Source organism: Carassius auratus, chromosome 8 (genome assembly GCF_003368295.1).
Source record: "Carassius auratus strain Wakin chromosome 8, ASM336829v1, whole genome shotgun sequence".
Lineage (NCBI taxonomy): Eukaryota > Metazoa > Chordata > Actinopteri > Cypriniformes > Cyprinidae > Carassius > Carassius auratus.
The window spans coordinates 24,225,071-24,242,806 of record NC_039250.1 but is presented as its reverse complement, the minus strand read 5'-3'; the positions used below and the strand labels follow the sequence as shown (position 1 = coordinate 24,242,806).

Genomic DNA, 17,736 nt, shown 5'->3' with positions numbered 1-17,736 from the left:
TGATTATATTATACAATTGTGTATGGTATTTGTCGATCAAACATAAAAAAGAAACTAAATTCATTTTAATCATGCTAATAAATCACAACACATAATTAGAGTTATTGTTGATAGTCATTTGATCACAGTCATTTCCTGCTATTGTCACGGTATGCAGTTGCCATTTATTGTAGAACCACTACTGTAAAAATCAGAGGGAAAGTACAGCAAAAAGTAGCCAGGAATAGAATGTAGATTCAAATGAATGTATAGAAACTAGTAAATTTAAATGAAGGTAGAAACTAATAGCCAAAATTAAAATAAAAAATAGAATAAAATAAATAAGTTGACCCACATTTATTTCTGTGTGGAACATCACCCACAGGTCTGAGCTCACCTTTTTATTTATTTTAAATGACAACAATAAACATATGGCACTACTAACATGAGGGAGGATGTTTGAGTCATCATCACAAGAATGCAGGCTTATGCTATTGCTCATAAACACCCCCATAAGATAACTAAAAACGCCTTGCGGTCAACATAAGCAGCATGACTTCAAATGACATCATTATGCCTCATGCTGACAAAAAAGAGAGAGATTATTCTTAACATTCACGTTCTATTACAATTAAGTGAAGTGATGTACGTGTATATCATTATTAATTTAGATATTTTAGTCTTTGTCTTATTTTTCCTCAGCCCTCACTGAAACCCAGGTGGCAGATATTATTGAATTGTTAACTGCCTTGTTTATCATGTGACTGGTGACGATTTGAGTAATTTTTCGAACTGACACAGCTAAAAATGAAAAACCACTAACGATAAACTAAGATTAAAATTTAAATAAACAGTTGACAGGAGAGTATCTCTGCACTTATATATATATATATATATATATATATATATATATATATATATATATATATATATATATATATATATATATATATATATATTAGTGCTGTCAAATGATTCAACGTGATTAGGTTTTGTTTATAAAATATATATGTGTACTGTGTATATTTATTATTTATTTATATAAATACACACACGTGCATGTACATATTTAAGAAAAATATTTTATTTATTAAATATAATATAAATAATATGTATATACATATATGCAGTGTAAATACATGTAAATATTTTCTAAATATATACATGCATGTTTGTGTATTTATGTGTATACATAATACGGTATATAATATACAGTACACACAGATATATTATATAAACACAAACTTTTATTAATCAATTAATCGTTTGACAGCACATAAACAGGTTTTCAATTGTTATATCAATCTGAGCTATTAGCATGATTCTCTGAAACCCCGAGCAGGACATGAGGGTTAAAATGATAAGACACATTTTGATGCTTTAATGAAAAGTAGCATCGCACTGATTGAAATAATTTCTTATCTGCCAAAATATACAGTGTTTCTCAACATTGTAAAATAAACACTTGTACATATTCAGCTCACCCTAAAATAACAAAGCAAAACTAAAACCAGTTTTGTTAAATGAAGAGGAGGAGGATCCTCCCATGCACAGTTTTTCTTTCCCTGAATGAATGTAAAGAGCAGCTGAGTTCAGATCCGTCCGTCTTTCTCATTCACTCCCTCAGTCTTGAATTTCCCTTCATTCACTCTGTCTCTCCCCCGTCTTTTTCCCCTACACTTTCGCCCACAACTGGCTACTCTTTAATCCTACACTCCTCCTCCTTTTAAGCTTAAGAATATGAGGTTTTGTGTTCGTACTTGCCTCATATTAGTCTGACTTTAAGCGCATGTCTTTGCATGTCAGATAACTGGTTTGTAACTCAATACCATCATTGGATCAAATGATTTAGTGAAGACTTGCTTCACAGCTGATATGACATTAACTGTTCATGTTTTAACTGCATGTGTTAATTTAGTGCAATGAATTAAAAACAAGAATATGCCTACTGTACCGAGATTAATAATAACTGAAAAACAAGAGTTCAGAATGAGTAGATGCATAAAAAATGTTCCATTGTTTCCATTCTCATCTGTTTATTTAATCATATGTTACGTGAATTCAGCATAAACACCTGTTGCATTAAGTGTGTGTGTGTGTGTGAGTGTAGCATTGATTAATCTTTGTGGTTTTGTGAGGGTGTCAGCATGAGGGTGTTCATTTTAAATGTGTAAACTGTTGTGAAGTCGTTGCTGTGGGCTGAGGTTAGTGTAACGAGCTATATAATGTCACAACTTCCTGTTTGGCAGAGAAAAAAAAAAATATAGAACTGTCCCTTCTTGCTGCAGAAACGGCCTGTTTACTGTCAGAAAACAATTCAACTTAACTATATATTATCATACGCATCATTATATAATCAATGCATTATATGGTACAAGGGTTTAGACATGAATATTTCACAAATTCTACTACATTAAATAAAATAATTCATTTAAACTAATATTTGATACTTTAATAATCACCTACGGATGTGAGCACATGAAGATATATAAGATACTGTTTACATATTTATTTATTTATTTACTTAATATTTCCTGTGTTAGTTGTTTCCAGAAATGATTTATACATCAGATATTTCGACCTAATATTAACACTCATGACAACTTGATCACAAAAATATTTGCTTGAGGGATGCCTCCTCCATGTTTATTTAATCAAACCGTCTGTGTCTCATAAAGGAAGTTGATGAGTAATCCAGTGAAAATCAAAACTTATTCTATGTACGTGTTCTGTTTTGTATTCTATGTTTTGTTCCAGAGAAACAAATAACCCATTCAAGCCAGAAAGCTGGACGAATAAAAAAGATAATGTAATCAGTTTAGTTTAAAAAAAAAAAGAAAAAATGTTTTGGAAGAACTGTTAAACCTGTGTTTTCTCTGGCATTGTTTCTTGCCTCCCATGATGTCACTTGTCTCTGTAAAACAATAGGAAAATGCAGAAAGATGGTAAACAATAGCCGAGAAAAAAAAAAAAAAACAGTCATTCAGAATCACAACTGAGCAGAACTTTCAAAATGGATCATTTCCTGTTACTTAAAGGACTTTCCCCAGAATCCCCAGTGACACGATAACATAAGGATATCATACACTTTAACACTGTGATTTTCTATAAAGCTGCTTTGTAGTAATGAAATACTGTGGGGGAAAAAAAGTCACATTTCTGATATATCTTCTAAAGTCTGCAGCCACCTGTTCACGCTGATCAACACAATACTGTAACTGAAAGAACTGAAAAACAGTCGATCAGATGTAATGCAGCCATTCAGAACAGGAAGTCTGACAGTCTCTCAGTTACCGAAGGGGAACTTCATATGAAAACAAGCGTTTGAGAGTTTTCAGCGTACTCTCCTCTGGCCAGAAGAGCGGATAATCCCCAGGATTAACCAGTAGGCAGGGGAATATTAATTGTAGAAAAACACTGTAATCCAAGAGATTTACCTCTCTCACTTGATCTCTCATTCTCTCCAACGTGTCTGCCCAACCAAAACGTGTCTGAAACATGTCTTCCTTTTGCATTTCCAGTGAATGGGTCTATTTTACATAGCGTGTGCGTGTTTGTGAACTTGGTGTGTAATTGAATAACATACGACAGCACCTGGTGGACAGATAATAATGCAAATGGCATTAACCACTGAAACAAACCCAAAATAAATGACCCATGAAAATCCAGAGCTCGTCACATGACTTCATTTCAAATAATGATGTCACTATTTTCTGAATGAGCTTTTGCCAAATGCTGTTTCTTCTTCTTCTTTTCTTTCATTTGCATGCCTTAAAATGGCCATCGACTTCCCATATTAATTTAAATACTAAAAAAGCAATGAATACAGGTGGAATAAATAAATAAATGGAAGTGGAAATGAGTGTCTGTTTTACGGCTGTTTTGAGCATGCGTCATGGTACTGTTTTCCAATGGAATTTATTGCAAAGATGAATTTTCAGCAGCCGCTATTCCAGTCTTCAGTGTCACATAAATGTGTTTATTTTAATGTATTTAAGTATTAAATAATAATAATTAAAAAAACACTGACCCTAACGTTATTTAAAAAATCTGTATAGCCTATGTGAAATTAAATAGATGATAAAAGCAACATGACAGAATCACATCTAATACTTAAACATTATTTTAGCTCCGCTTTAATGCAATTAATGGAAATGATATGTAATAGTTTTAGTTAACAGTAAGAGCACTGGCCATGATATTTCATAAACAAACAATGACAGTCAATCCATTCCACTTCTGTGGAAATCTGCTGATCTTCTAATTCCATGTGGGCCTGATTATATCTCATTTATGTCTTGCAAAATATGAAAATTTATAAAAATAAACAAATTACAATTATTAATGGAAATTAAATTTGTCTTATATAATACAGCTACTACTGTATATACAATAATAGTAGCATAAAATGTGCACAGAAAGAAAATTATTTCATTTTCTGTAAATTTTGTATTTTATTATTATAGTAATTATTATTTTATTTTATTTTTTGTAATTGTTTAAAGTATATAAATTAATCATAAAAAAAGAAAGACAATTATTTACGGCCATCCAATAATTGTTATGTCAAGCTAAATTTAGGGAAAGGCCCACAAGTCCTTTTCTACAAAATGCTTAATAACTGTTATTGTCAGTTAATTACTCATTCTTTCCTTCACTGTCTTTATTTTCGCCCAGTTTCTATTTTGTTCTTGTTATTGTTCGAACTTGATTCAAAAGCCCCTTTTTAATATGTTCTAACCATCCTGTTATGACATACCTGAGGTTCGCTATGATGACAAGGCTGCCTGTGATGCCGAGTACAGTAAAATCACTATAATGATGAGACTGCTCCTCTGAAGGCCGAGAAGTGTGGTATGGTATCATAAGCCGAGGGCAGGGACAGCAAAGCCACAATCAGTCTAGGGCTTGTAGACAGCAGTGGGTTGACTGAGGGAAAGAGAGACAGATGAAAGGAGGACAAATCTAGACTGCAATGAGTTATTAAATTCAATAAATGTCGCCTACCTTTCAGTATGAAGTACATGCGGACAGCACAGTACCCTTTTAATCCTGTAGGAGGCAGGTACATGCCTTCCTCATTGACTTTCAGCTGATTGAGGACAATTTTAGACTCCTCTGTCAACGCTTCATACTCTCCGTCATCTCACAGCTTGCAGTGAATAATAAACAGACTGCGTTTTAGTACATTTTAGTGAATAAATCAAATTTAAATCATTGTTCTCTGGTCTGGAAAGATCAATATTTGAGAGTATTTTAAAACTACAGATATATCAAGCAAAAACCTAATGATTTACAGTAGGCTACCTGGTAGACTACAAGGTATATTAAAGCTATTCAATGTTTTCTTTAACATTACTATAAAATGACACATTATAACTAGTACTTGTTGGGGAAAGTAGACTATTACTGGAGGAAAAACAGCCGAGCTGTTGTCATACTACTAAGAAAATTAGAAGAAAGTTAGCATCTCTGTTTTTAGCTAGCTACTCTCCAACATACACAAATAGCACAAATAATATTAAAAAACTGTAGCTATTTGCTTATAACATTATGGAAATAAAAGGCCACTCAAGTCTATTTAGAGCCACTTTAATGGCTGTTTCTTAACACATATAAGTAAACTTTGAAAAATGCACTTTGTAATATGACAAATTCACATTTTACCTCAAAGTACATTTTAAATAATATTATTTGTAATTTTTTTGAAAATAGTAGCTACATATATTTTAATTTACTTATGTAAAGTACTTGACTATAATTTTATATGTAGTGTGTTATTCAATATTACATTTAAGGATATATATATAATGCCTGCAGTAAATATAATCAATTTTCTTTAAATAAGGTTTTCCAAAAACATTACGGTCAGTTTGCACTTGTTTCAATTCTTTTAAAGTAGATTTAACTGTAATAAGGACTCGTTTAAAAACATATACTACAGTGTATTTCTGATGTTGTCTAAAACAGTATTCAAAATGGCTTCAGGATTCTTTGAAAACAGCAGATGTGTTTGTTTGTCTGTGTGCACGTACATTCTTTTCTCCAGGATGCCAGGAGTAATGGTACACAGTCTGCCCAACTACAAGAGCGTGCCAGGGCAGGAAACAGTCCAGCACCACCTCCTCTCCTTCATCTGCCTTAAGATGATGCTCTGATAGGAACACCGCGTGCGTGAGAGAAAGAATACAAAGAAGGGAGAAGGACAAAAGAGAAGTGTTCCATGTTCATGAAGTCAGATAAAATCATCTTGGTGAGTGTATCCGTGGGCGTTTGTCTGTCCCACATCCAGAGTCTAGTGGCAGCGTGGCAGACTGACACGTAAAGAGCCCATGCTGACAGGAAGTGCAGTTCATCACTCTCTAATACAGCAGCCCTGTAGCAAACAAGCATCCGTATGCACCCACACACCCATTGAGCAATAAATATATCATACTTTACACACTCAGTGTCATGTAACGCATACACAATTTCACATATCATTTATTACATGTGTTACTTTTTTTTTGGTGTACTAACAAAGAATAAGTGTGTACAAGATTTTGACTTCTTGTGTTAAGATATTCAGAATAATATTATAAAGAAATAGAGGGATCTCAAATCTCTACTTACATGTATTTGGACACAGACCTTTGAAAAAGAAGAAGAAGAAAAAAAAAAGTGAGAATTAGATGTTCTGACACGTTTAAACTAATGTATGCTATACCGTGGGCAGCAAAAATCTCCAAATGTTTCTAAAATATTATCTTGCCTTTCTCCAGTATATCCCACTGAACAGAATCTAAACAAGCAGAACACAACATTAGTTTTACATGTCAGATGTAAAGCATCTTCGTTTATCTTGCTCTAGACTTCAGACTAGGACTTTTCTTCTTTTTAAAACATGAAAGAGGACATAATCTGCCTCCACAAGCACTCACCTGTCCTGTCCTCTATCCAGTGCCTCTTGAATACACTCTGGTATTCTGTCAGTGCACGATAGAGAGTTGTTGGATCTAAAGCAATCGTCAGATAGCACTCAACATCATCACATGTTTCAAAACACCTAAGCATTTTCCTACAATTTCTACATTTTAAAGCATTTTGCAGATATGAAGCAGTGTCTCCCAGCTACTGTATATTACAGCAGTACCTATGACACTGTGAAACTGTCTGCTGGTGTCCAGATAGCTGATGTAAACATGCTCAGTGATTTGCTTCAGTTTGATCTGATCATGGACAGTGAACCCTTTAATTGTGGACAGGAAGTCTTCATGCACATAACGAGCCACCTGGTCACACTGCAAACAGGACCTTACACTGGGGCATGAACCAAGAATCAAAAGCCAGCTGAAAAGAAATGCAAAAGCCATTTGGGAGAGACAGCGAGCTGTGGTCTTTAAAATATAAATTGTTAATCTTTGGCATTCTTTAGTAATGTCACTTGAGAGCCAAAGATGGGGTATGATGTCATACATGCAGAAACATCCTAAACGCTATAGCAACACATGCTATTTAGGAATGTATATGTGACCAGTCGTAAGGGTCAGTTTTTTTTAAATTGAGATTTATATGAAAATCTGGAATCTGAAGGTGCAAAAAAAAAAAAAAAATATTGAGAAAATACCCTTCAAAGTTGTCCAAATGAAGCTCTTGGCAATGCATATTACTAAACAAAAATAAGGTTTTGATATATTTACAGTAGAAAATGTACAAAAATTCTTAATAGAATATGATTTTTAATTAATAACCCTATTATTTTGGGCATAGAAGAAAAATCTATAATTTTGACCCATACAATGTATTTTTGGCTATTGCTACAAATATACCTGTGATACATGTTGCTAAAAAGAACATTATGTTGTGTATTTGGTGTAATGCAATGCGTTTATGCAGTTTAAGGTTAAAAAAACACAATATTTTCTACATAATGTACATTATTGTTTCTCCTCTATGTCCCGCCTTTCTGAAACGCACAGTTTTTTACAAAGCTCATCGGTCTGAAAAACCAGGTGTGCTCTGATTGGCCAGCGTCTTCACACACGGACAAGTGTGACATCATATAACTCTGTAAATACATACAATTTAAATTCATGTCTCGCACACTTCAGTGCACTTTGAAAGGAACATATACATTCGCTTCGAACTGGATTTCATAGTGGAATATACTGTCATGTCCACTTACGTTCAAATAGAACAAACTTCTGAAACCATGAGAGAAACATACAACATTTCATGTCTATCATATTCTTAAAAAAAAAAAGAAAAAGAAAACACCTGGCTATGTGTTCTGTACTAGACTAACTGAGACTTGTCATGGCACTTATATACTGTTATTGTTCTCTTGTTGGTCTGATTGCTTACTTTTATTGTTCTCATTGTCACTTTGTACAAAAGCATCTGCTAAATGATTAAAAAACAAGGACTGGAATTGAGAATCGGTGCTCTACACTGCTCAAAACTCATGTTTGAATCACCAGTGGCAAATCCTTTAAATATGTAAATGTACTTACAGACTGTGATTCAGAACAGCCAGCATTGTAGTCTTCTCTCCCAGGATCAGGAAACAGTCCTCCGTAAAATGTGCTGCACACATCTGAATATTTGTGTTGAACTGTTTTGTAACAGTGTTGTAATTACAGCTTAACCACTGATTTCTAGTTGTGTCCTATTTTGGAAGGCCAAACAAAGTATTTTCGCTTTCACATCTCCACAAAATGGTGCCGGTGGCAACAGCGGGAATCAAGTTATGCCTTCTTACTTTGTGTGAACATTTAGGTGGCGTTATGCAAATCTACCACATCATGACGTAGACGTGGGGGGGGGGGGTGTTTAAACAAGGCGTTTGAACAAGTCTTAACTTTTTAAAAATATATATCTTTGGGTTTCAGACTTTACTCTTTGCAACTTTATGGATCTCATCTATTCACAAACAGCTTGTAACACTCCAAAGAGTAAGAAAAACTTGAAATTGCACCCTTGAAATATGACCCCTTTAAGACTTGTTTTGTGCTCCAGGGTCACATATGAAGATGACAGTCACAATGGATGAAAAAAAAAAAAACATTTCCTCATCCAAATCAATCAATCAATCAATCAATCAACATTTATTTATATAGCCCTTTACAACACTCAAGGTGAACCAAGGTGCTTTCCAATAAAAACAGCAATAAAAAACAAAATATAACCCAACAACAAAAATGACATAAAATACACAAAAATGTAACAACATTGCGAGATATTAAAAGACATTCTAAATAAATAAGTTTAAACCAAGCTGTAAATAGGCCTATAGGTCAGTAATGGCACTCATTTCAGGGGGAAGCTTATTCCAGAGTCTGGGTCCAGCTACAGAAAAAGCTCGGCCACCCCAGTAATTGTACCATTACCTCAAAACATCCAGCAAAAGTTGATTTGTTGACCTAACAGCCCTGTTTGGCCAACGAAAAGCCAGCATCTCTCACCAACATAAAGTGCCTTACAATAATCTAATCTTGAACTGATAAAAGCATGAATAACTTTTTCAAGGTCAGAGCGATTCAAAAATGGTTTGACTTTGGCCAAAAGACAAAGCTGGGAAAAAAAAAGCTTTAACCATGTTGTCAATTTGTTTATTAAATTTCAGGTTACTATCAAAAGTCACACTGAGATTTCTGACAGTTGGTCTAAGCTTTGAAATCATTGCATCAAAGTCTTTTTCTTCGTCTGCAGTTGGAATCCAGCCTAATTGGTGCATTACTGCCACCATCTGCTCCGGAGTGTGGATTAGATACGGTACTAGGTTTACAGACTAATTCAACCAATTCCCCTCCTTCCCCTTTCTCACCCAAGCATACAGATACAAATACAAATACAAATTCTACTATATAATAATAATAATAATAATATTTTCAACCTTCCTTAGTTCTCCTATAACTTGTCATACTCTATGTAAAACCCGTGTCCCTTAAGAAATTCATCAGAATTCTAGTCTGTGTTCTATGTTGTGTGCTCAGTAGCCCTTTTAATGTCATGTCCTGAACCTCTATCTCTCTCAACCTATTCACCATCAACTCTCTCTGAAAATCATACCTGCTGCATATCAAGAACAGATGCTCCACTGACTTCCTGGCAAACCTCGCACAATCCAGTATCATGCTTTCCTATCATCTTGAGTGTTTTATTTAATAAACATTTCCCCAATCTTAACATAGATATGAATGTTTACTCTCTGCGATTTCCACTTCCAATCACTGAATATTTACCATCCATCTGGATTTTATATAAATGCCTTCCTTTCCCCTCTCTATCCCACCTCTCTTGCCTTTCATTTATTTTTTGTCTTCCATATCACACTTTTAACCTCTGCTATACTGATACTTACTTGGATTTCTATGTTTCCTTTTGTAAACATACTTATAGCTAATTTATCTGCCATTTCATTTCCCCTCATCCCTACACGTCCTGGTGTTAACCATAAAAATTTTATCTGCCTTCCTTGATTAGATATTTTTGTCACTGACTCTAGGACTTTAAACAGTATCTTTTTGAATAAGAGCGACCATTTACTTGTTTAAACTGATGATGAATCTGAACAAACCCAAACTTTATCCTGCCCTGTCTTCAGTGTTGGGGAAAGTTACTTTTAAAAGTAAAAAATATTGCGTTACTCCCCAAAAAAGTAACTAATTACGTTACTTAGTTACTTTTTATGGAAAGTAATGCATTACGTTACTTTTGCGTTACTTTTTAAATATGAGCAGGGCTTGATTGTTTTTAATATAAGAAGTTCTATTTATAGCAAATGTAAAAGCCCTTTCACACCAAAAAGTGTAAAGAATAAACCTCAGGCTGAAGGAAAAGTAAATTCACATCTGTACAGTAGCACACAAGTGAAGAAGATTGAACACTCTTTAGCAATAAAAAAAAACAATGAAGCACAATTGTTAGTTTATCTAAAGTCACTTTTGCTTATAAGTATGGTTGAACTGGATCATCAAAGGACAGCATCAAAGTTAATAAAATGGGATTAGATACACTTGTGTTATTTAACATTTAATTATTGCAGGTTTGTGTCATATTTTAAGTTTGTATTTCACTGTTTTAATTCATTTTGATGAATACTAACTCTAAATTCTTTTGTGAGTAGGATGAATTAATACACATTCACATTTAGTCTAGAACTACATCATGTTCACACAGTGCACACAACGCCTCTGTACTTCTGATTTCTCTCAGTATGGGTACTGGAGACTTGTCAGTCAATAAATGGAAAAACAAAGAAACTGGCATTACTTTTTTGAAAAAGTAACTCAGATATTTTCTTGTAAATTGAAAAGTAATGCGTTACTTTACTAGTTACTTGAAAAAATTAATCTGATTACGTAACTCGAGTTACTTGTAATGCGTTACCCCCAACACTGCCTGTCTTTTCCACCCATCATATAGAGATTAATATTGCCAGCATTTCTACTGTACAAACCCCAAACATATTAGGTGTTCTTCTATTAATTCCTTTACTTGCTTACCTGGCTATAATGGACCCGAAAGGCAGCATGTAAAGTGAAAATAAAATGGCCCTGAGAATAGAGCCTTGTGGCACCCCGCAATATAGAGAAGTGGTGGAATAACTACAGAAAAGGTGCTATTGGTCAACTATGATGAAAACCACTAAAGTGTGGTCCCCCGAATGCCAACAAAGTGATTAAAGCGGGACAGAAGGACTTTATGGACTTCAAATATATATTTTTTATATCACAAATTTTACAAATACTAGCGCTTTTGCCAGTGAATTAACATAAACATTTATAAGACTGAAATTAATAACCTTTATTCTTCAAAATAACATTTAAGTTAACAGGATAGACTGCATCTAATTTTATAATTTCTATTTAAATTGTACTTTATTTTTGTTTCAATATTCATATAAAATATTTTTTAATTTATTATAATTATAATTATTATATAAAAAATTAATTGACATCCCCAACTTCTCACTTTGTTTGGGGGAAAAAATAAACATAAAATTCACACAACTTAAGTCCATAATTTAAAGTCTAGTGAAGTGGAAAGCATGTAATAAACAAAATTATCAAGACATTTCACTGGAGAAAGTGTTATTAAAGATAAAGGACTCGCCAGAAGTGACCATTTACACGTCTTGATGATGGATTTGTTTCTTGCAAACTTGCAGTTTTTCATTTCTGGGGCCAGTTGCATAAACGTGGCCTCTGTTTTAAGGCAGTGTCTTAAAAACTAGTTTGACCAACTAGCAGAAAACCCAGGGGTAATCATATTTTGGATTCATCTTAGACTAATCTACGTTTTAATGTAACCAAATTTGGAAAATGTTCACCAAAACATAAAAACAAAAAATGTATATAAAATAAAAATTATGACTAACTTTTAAGACTAGTCTAAACCTTTTATGCAACTTGCCCCAGGACATTTAATTATGGATTTATGAGTTGGATGTGGATTACTTGTGGATTATTGTGATTTTTTTTATGAGCTGTTTGGATTCTTATTCTGATGGCACCCATTCATTGCGGGGGATCCATTGCTGTTCTGATGAAGAAACAAATTAATCTACATCTTGCATGGCCTAAAGGGTGTGGGTTGAGGCAGGTTACTTCCTATAGATGAGAGTCTAGCTGTCAAAGTACATCATCACATTCAACTTTGCTCAGCCAGTGGTTAACCATGACAGCGGCGGTCTGTCCCACCTCTGCACAGGCCTGATGTAGGTGACAACTGCAAAATCCTTTGCTTCGTTCATGACGTGCACTGATTACGTAAGTGTGAAGACAATGAACGTATGCACATGAGGATATCGGAAAGTTTGATGTTTCCACGTCCTTAAAAAACAAGATCATCAGGATTCAAAAAAATAAAAACATTGTTAGCAGTGGACTTAGACTTTTGAACTTACTGTGTATGCTCACACACAAACAGCATAATCCAAAACTATTTTTTCAAAATCTACGTAATATTGCCACCCACTGGTACAAAAAGCAGAAATGCTAAACTTTTCAAGACCGCAATCAAGTAACTATTCATTTTAGCCAAATATAGGTATTTAGACACCAAAAAGATAACATTTACAAAAGGATAAAAGATTATGAGCAGGAAAAAGATGTACCTGTAGTTACCTGATAGTTTATCACTTGCCAGAACATCTTAAATAAAGGTCAAAATATATTGTACATCCATACAGAAACTCTAAATTGGAAAGAATAAGCATGGGGATTTTTGCTTTTTAACATTTCAAGTCATTATCATTGCTTACAGTAACTGCTTTGAGTAATTTCCTGAAGTTGGGAAGCAAATCATCACGAGAAGCTTCGTTAACAAGAAAACCAACAATGTAAAGAAACCTTCAAACATTCTGGAAGTCATTTTCTTTTTATTTTCTTTTTTCTTTTTTTTTTTTTTTTTTTCTTTTTTTTTTGCTTTTTATTATGCTTATTTGAATGTAAATAAGCTAAATATAATGTATTAAACCAATTTACCTAAAGATAAATTACAAAAAATAAAATCTGATTATATTCTAAAAAGAGCATTTGTTGCGCATTATTAGAAGAACCGGACATTGTTTCTTACAATCTTAATTCATACCCTAGTAAAAAAGTAATATATTTAAAATACATGTATTTCATACTAAATATAGTTAAAATATAGTTAAAATCAATTACATATTTACTGACATATCGTCTGAGACTGAGACTGATATAAAAATAAACTAACTGTATTTGGAGCACTACTTGTGAAGAATGCAAATTTCTTAATATTATTTATTTTATGTTTGTGTTATATATTTAGCTGGACTTCAGTACTAATTCCACACAATTAAAGTGCATTAAGTACAAAATTTGTTGTTCCAATTTAGCAGTCTTTAAGCATAACAATTTAGTATACTAAAAGTATGATTGCAAGGTATTTCTAATGCAAATGTATTTCAAATACATTTTAGTATAGTGATTTTTCAGTGGGGTAACTATGTTACATTTTGGTGAAAAGGTGGATAATTTAGATTAATTTGTGTGATCATATTCGTGCAATCTGAAATATCTGTTTTGGAGGTGGACCTTCATGCTTAGGCTACTGGTTTTATAAAAAAACATATATTTTTGTATGATTAACATTGTATGAATTCATGTGAAATCACCACCTTGTTTTACATGAGACTGTTGGTTGGTTTTTACAGTCTTTACAACAGTTTTAACACGTTTACAGTGACTACACAATATAAGACTATGTATGAGACACAACAACAAACAGTCAGACACTAAAGAAAAAAACATTCTCACACACCCTTCCAGAAACCATTATCACTGTGACACCACACCTAAAATAATAAAGTTATTGTGCCCAATCTTCAATCTCCAGACAGCTGTTTACTGAAGAACTTTGCTATCTGATGGCATGATGCATCACACTTTTGAAGATCCAAAATAACTGTTAAAGAGACACACACCCTTCAAATGTAAAAAAAAAAAAAAAGCTGGAAAACCCCTAAAATGTGATTCTAATTTACTTTTACTTTGTCAGACACCTTTTTGCTGGGAAAATCCCTTTTATTACTCAGCATTTGAAAGATTTATTCATTTCAAGTAATATTTTCTTCACATTTTCTAAAGCTTAATCAAAACAAACTAACATACAACAATATATATATATATATATATATATATATATATATATATATATATATATATATATATATATATATATATATATATATATATATATATATATACATATATATATACATATATATATATATATATATATATATATATATACATATATATATATATATATATATATATATACATATATATAAAGCTATTAAGCATTTTAAAGCAGGCAATATTTACATGTCAGTCCTGGTGTTTTGAATTTTAGGAGGTGGACGGTGAGTCAGATGAAAATTAAAAACATTATTTTGTACCTAATGTAAAAAAAATAAAAAAATAAAATAAAATAAAACAAATAAAAAAAAAACCCTAAAATGTGATTCTAATTTACTTTTACTTTGTCAGACACCTTTTTGCTAGGAAAATCCCTTTTATTACTCAGCATTTGAAAGATTCATTCATTCATTTTCTAAAGCTTAATCAAAACAAACTAACATACAACAATATATATATATATATATATATATATATATATATATATATATATATATATATATATATATACATATATAAAGCTATTAAGCATTTTAAAGCAGGCAATATTTACATGTCAGTCCTGGTGTTTTGAATTTTAGGAGGTGGACGGTGAGTCAGATGAAAATTAAAAACATTATTTTGTACCTAATGTAAAAAAAAAAAAAAAAAAAAAAAACCTTAACCCCTAAGAGACTTTCAGAAGGATCAGGGATCAACTTATGTTCCCTGTTCCTATAGCAACGGGCACTCTGTCCTGAGTATCGGTCATCTTGTACACACTGATAACACTAATCTTAATTAATTCGATTCTCAAGGACAGGACAGGTAATCATTCACAACTATACAGGATTACTTGTCTTACAGTCTTGAAGATATATTATACTGTACGTGTGAAGATAGAATGCAACAGTATGTTTTTAGTGAGTTCCAGGTTTTTTTTTTTTTTTTTCATTTTCATTTTCCAAATATGAGGGATTTATATATATATATATATATATAGCAACCTAACTCAAATAAATGTAAATGAATAGAAGACAAATATATAAGTGTCTTGTTCCTTCTTGTTCTCATTCATATAGTTTTATATTATGCAGATTTGAATCCCAAAAATAAAAGTTTACGCTAAGTAAATTAGAGGATAATTCAGCACATTGAGACTCATGCAGACTTACACAAACTACTACAAATCGCAGAGCGACAGGAAACATTGGCATGCTTTTTAAATACTTAAAATATTTTTACATAAAATAAAAATCTACGTGAATATGACTAATCAGCCTCTAAACACAATGGAGTGAAAGCCACAAGTCTGGCTATTTTCAAGTTCAAATATTAGAAAGTCTTTTGGGGAGCAAAAGTGTGCTGACATTTTTGTGATTTTTGACTTATTTTTGTTGAGCACTATTGTATTAAATACAGTCTCCATTCGCAGTCACTACTGTATAATCTCTCATGTCACATGTCACATGAAAATGCTTTAAGAATTATATGCACAAATCAAATGTTGTCAGAATCACTTATTTATAGGTTACATGACTCATTTGTCCTCATTATACACTGTGCGAATAGAAAACTGTGGATGTTTAAACAGTGCAGAATGTCTAGGCCTTAAGTAAGTTATTAAGTGCCAAGAGACAAGCATGATAGCATATCTACTGAACTATTTAAGTTATTTAAAAGGTGTCAGCAGCCAAAATTGCACAAAAATATCTCAAAGTTTTTATTTGCATTACTGTTGCAAAGGTAAAACTAGGTAAAAATGTAAAAGACCTCATAAGATATATCACACTGTTTCTTAAGTTTTGTTCCATTGTGCTAAATAGCTTGCATAACAGCAATCCTGTTATTAATCATAAGCTTAATTTTGGCACATTAGGTATCAGTTTATCAAGTTGCATGTTTAATCTTAACAACGGTCTGAACCTTATCTGATTGCTTTAACTGACAATTCTGAAGGACAATTATGTAAAACTTTGTCATATCTGGTGTTGGTTCAAGGAAAGAGGATATAACAGTCAAATATGTGTTTGCAAAGAAAAAAAAAAAATATTTTCACTATATAGGAAATCAAAAAAAAAAAAGAAAAAAAAAGATAGATTAGAATAAACAACACAAATTTAGCAGATTTCTTAAACAAACACTTGCAGACATTTCATATGTTGCACATTGTGGTGAACTGCTACACGTACTATTGCTAAGACTCTCTGTTCCTATTTTTGTTTTCTCTCTGTTGTTGTCATTTGTTGGTTTGTGAAATATTATGGGTTTGTTCATGCTTTACTGTATATTGTCCCTTAATAATTGACTTATATTCCTATGAAATAGCTTCTGCTAAGAAGCCTGAAGAAATGCCACAGATGTTCATATCCATAGAGATGAAATATTCAATAACATTTTTTGTGATCAATAGTCTTGTTACAGCAACAAAGGCATATGATGTCACATACACTACCATTCAAAAGTTCAGTCACCTTAATGGTTTACACAAAAACATTAAGTAGCACAATTGTTCATAATAAGAAGAGATGTTTATTCAATAGCAAATCAGCATATTATGATTTCTGAAGGATCATGTGACACTGAAGACTGGAGTAATGATGCTGAAAATTCAGCTTTGAATCAAAGGAATGAATTATATTAAAAAAATATATATTCAAATAAAACACAATTGTTAAATTGTAATACTTTTTTCACAGCATTGCTGTTTTGTTTTTTCTTTGACCAAAAAAATGCAGCCTTGCTGAACATTTCAGACTTCTTTCAAAAACATAAAAAAGTGTATGGCCAAACAAGACCTACATGCTTCTTCATTCTTGTGTGATGAATCTTACCTGTCTGAACTGTTTTTCAGCAGTAAATGTAAGCTTCTCCAGTGGACTTGACTGAATGCATTTCAACAGGCTCTCTATGTCGAATGCACTGCACGGAAAGAAAAACAGCAAAGCAAAGAACAAGCAAAAAATACAAAACAGACCATATAAACTATTAATTATAAACAATACTGACTGTATAATGTTATATATTGCGTATGAATATGAACCGCACCACTGAAAAAAAGATAAATGAATTTGTTTTGCATTTGTGCAGACCATAGTTTAATGGTTATTTTATTAATGAGAGTCAT

At 32.5% G+C, this 17,736-nt stretch overlaps 1 long non-coding RNA gene across 1 annotated transcript; it reads right to left on the bottom strand.

Annotated features, from left to right (window-relative positions):
• Window positions 1-2,615: 2,615 nt before the first annotated feature.
• Window positions 2,616-6,456, bottom strand: LOC113106786 (uncharacterized). Its single transcript, XR_003292573.1, has 3 exons — window positions 6,015-6,456; window positions 4,739-5,131; window positions 2,616-2,893 (listed from the first exon to the last, which is right to left on the bottom strand). It is a non-coding gene; the product is annotated as an uncharacterized LOC113106786 (long non-coding RNA).
• Window positions 6,457-17,736: the final 11,280 nt, after the last annotated feature.